Genomic DNA, 3830 nt, shown 5'->3' with positions numbered 1-3830 from the left:
GCCCCTCCACCCGGCCTGGCGGTTAGGAGACTAGCGGGCGGGGACGGAGGAAAATGGCCCATCCATCCTTGCTAAAAGTAACTCTTAATAACACGGCATGAGTTAATTTCCTAGCCTTAAACGCTGTAATCTTAGATTTATAGATTATCTAAATTTGATGACTCAAACATTTCTGAAGAAGAAATTGTTCTGAGTTAATTAGGTTTATCTGTTTTGGAAACCAAATGTCTGTGTGACTACTGGGGAAACTATTCTCTTTTTACCATCTAGCTCTCTTGGTTTTTTTCTCTAAAAGTTACGTCTGAAGGCTAAAAAAATTTTTCCGCATACTATAGTACAACATAGTGTTCAATGGAAACATCTATTTCCTATTGAAAATTATCTTTTGTATCTATAGTATTTGTCGCGTTTTTGTCTAATAGCAGAGGATCTGGGCTTCAGAATGGGGGGAGAGTTCTTTTCCGCTTCCTTGCTAACCTAGTCCTCAAGAACTATCTTGACTATTGCTTAGCAGCAGCAGGAGACAGAGAGAGAGAAACCCACACCCACCCACATAAACGCACACACAGGATATTCGTTTTCATTGTTGATTAGTATTTCATTGCATTACTATACCACGGTTTGCAGTTGGGTTGTTTACAGTTTGAGTCTATTCTGAAAGCAGCTGTGAACGTTCCTGTGCAAGTCTTTTGATGGACTTACACACTCTTTCCCGTTGGAAATATATCTTGGACTGGAATTGCTCAGTCATAGGATATAAGTAGGTCTCGTTCTAGTAGATACTACCAAAAAGTTTTCTAAAGTCTATCAATTTACACTCCAACCAGCAACGCATGAGGTTTCCAGTCGTTCTACATTCTTGCCAACACATAGTGTCATCAATCTTTTAAAATTTTACCCATTCTGGTGAGGTTGTATTAATTTCTCATTGTGATTTTTAATTTGCATTTCCTTGATAGCTAATGTTGTTGAGCAACTTTTCGTATGCATATTGGCCGTAGGGATATCTTCTTTAGTGAAGTGCCTATTCAAATGTTTTGTGCATAGAGGGTTGTCAGTCTTTTTCTTATTTTTAGGAAGTTTTTATATAGTCTGGATATGAGTCCACTGCCAGATATATTGTATTACAAATGTTTTCCGTTTTTGTTTATAGCTTGCTTATAGAAGTTCTTAATAGTAATGAAGTCCTATTAATTTTTTTATATGCCGTGTTTGGTTTTTGCCTAAGAGTCATGGAGACATTCTCACGTTTATGTCCATGATCCATGTCAAAATAATTTTTTTAAAGCTTATTTCATTTTTTCCATATGGTTTTCCAGTCAACCTAGCTCTATATATTAAGTCCATTTCTAACCCACTGAACTGCAAAAGAAAAGAAATCTAGGCCCACTATTCCGTTCTGCTTGGGAATTGGCATGTCTTTGTACCAATACCACATTGTCTTAGTTACTGTAGCTTTATAAAAGGATTTAATACCCAATGGCTGTGGCATCCAGCTTTGTTATTTCTAATTTTCTTCAAGATTGCCTAGGCTATTGCCTTTGTATTTCCATATAGATTTTATTTTATTTTGTTTTTAGGTTCAGAAAGCTGTATTAAAATGACAGAATCGCATGGCTAGAAAATGGCAGAGCTAAAGCTTAAACTTAGCTCTGTCTGCCTCTGCACTCAAATTCCTGAAAGGGTGGGTCCCAAACCCAGGTTTTACCTGGATATATGTCACCTCTCAGATCAGTGATGAGAGGCACCCCTTGCCCCCCAGCCACATGCCCCTTACCACAACCCTCCCCCGTTCCCCCATCCAGCCTGTTCACTCGATGATTCCCATGCCCAGGTTCTCCTGCCACAGAGGGTCCTCCAGGGCACTGACCCAACTTCCCCAAATCAGCCCCAACTCTCCTCACTTTTACTGATCACTTTGACCTACATGAATAATTTTCAGGTCCCTCTGACCTTTCAGGGCATCTGTTGATGAAGACCCCAATCTCACAATATGACCATGACAATAAACATCTCTGCTTCCCATAGCTGCATCTGTCATATCTCCTAATGGATTTTATAAATATTCCATATAGATTTTCAATTGGATTTGTCATTTTCCATCAAAGAAACCTGATGGAATTTTGATTCAGATTTCATTGACTATGTAGATGAATTTAGGGAGAACTAACACTGTAACAATGTCGAGTCTTCCAAGATAGAAGAAGAACATCTCTCAGCATATAGTTAGATCTTTAATTTCTCTTGGCAATGCTTTTATAGTCTTCAGTGGAAGAGTCTTGCCGTCTTTCCTTAGATTAGTGGTTCTCAACCAGAGGTAATTTTGCTTCCCCAGGGGACATTTGCCAATGTCTGGAGCTATTTTAGTTGTCCTAAACAGTAGTGGGGTTCGGGTGGTATTGGCATCTATTGGGTAGAGACCAGGGATCTTGCCAAATATCCTACAATGCACAGGACTGTCCCTCACAACAAAGTCTGATCTGGCCTATGCTCTGTTTTGATGGTCAGTCTAGGTACACTTGAAAAGACTATGTATCCTATAGTTGTGGGTTTGGGGTTCTGTACAGTCATGTGCTACATGTCAATGACTGACTGCCTATCCTCAGTGGTCCCATAAGATTAGTACCATATAGCCTAAGTGTGTAGTAGGCTGTACCATCTAGGTTTGTGTAAGAACACTCTATGATGTTCCCACAGTGATGAAATTGCCTAACAACACACTTCTCAGAACCTATCCTTGTCATTAAGTGATGCATGTCTGTATATGTAAGTTAAGAAGGCTAGTTGTTCTGTTGAAATCTTTTATATCTTCACAGATACTAAGTCTGTTTTTCCTAACAGTTGCTGAGAATGGAAGGTTAAAATCTCTAGTGATGATTGTGAATTTATTTCACCTTTTTATTTATACAAATTTAGGATTGTCATTTCTTTCTGTTGCATTGACCCTTTTATCAATATAAAATGTCCCTCTTTGTTGTAATATTTGAGCCTGAAAATCTACTTTATCTTTTATTAATGTAGCTACCCCAGCCTGTTTTGGTTAGTATTTGCATGATACGTTTTTTCCATCTTTAGCTTTCAGTCTTTCTCTTTGTATTTAACGAGTATTTCTTTCTTTCTTTTTTTTTTTCCTGAGGGAGATTAGCCCTGAACTAACATCTGTTGCCAATCCTCTTTTTTCTTTTAAAGATTGGCAGCTGAGCTAACAACTGTTGCCAATACTTTTTTTTCCCTTCCCAAAGCCCCCCAGTACATAGTTGTATATTCTAGTTGTGAGTGCTTCTAGTTGTGGCATGTGGGATTCTGCCTCAGCATGGCCTGATGCGTGGTGCCATGTCTGTACCCAGGATCCAAACTGGTGAAAACCTGGGCCGCTGAAGTGGAGCGTGAGAACTTAACCACTCAGCCACAGTGCTGGCCCCAGTCCTCTTTTTTCACTTGAGGGAAGTTAGCCCTCAACTAACGTCTGTGCCAATCTTCCTCCAATTTATATGTGGGTCACTGCCACAACATGGCTGATGAGTGGTGTAGGTCCATGCCCAGAATCCAAACCCACAAACCTGGGCCCCTGAAACAGAGAATGCTGAACTTAACCCACTATGCCACAGGACTGGCCCCTAATCAGAATTTCTTATAAAAAGCACGCATTTGGATTTTATTTTTCATTAAGCCTTTGTCTTTTAAGTAGATTGGTCCTTTTACATTATTGACAGGTTAGGTTTAAGCTTACCATCTTGCTTGTTGTTTTCCAATTCTATTCTTTTTTTTCTTTAATGCAAAAATAGGCAAGAAAGAAAGAACAATAAAGTATTTTTATTATTCTGTTTTTC

Source organism: Equus caballus, chromosome 7 (assembly GCF_041296265.1).
Source record: "Equus caballus isolate H_3958 breed thoroughbred chromosome 7, TB-T2T, whole genome shotgun sequence".
Lineage (NCBI taxonomy): Eukaryota > Metazoa > Chordata > Mammalia > Perissodactyla > Equidae > Equus > Equus caballus.
This window is presented reverse-complemented; position numbering follows the sequence as displayed.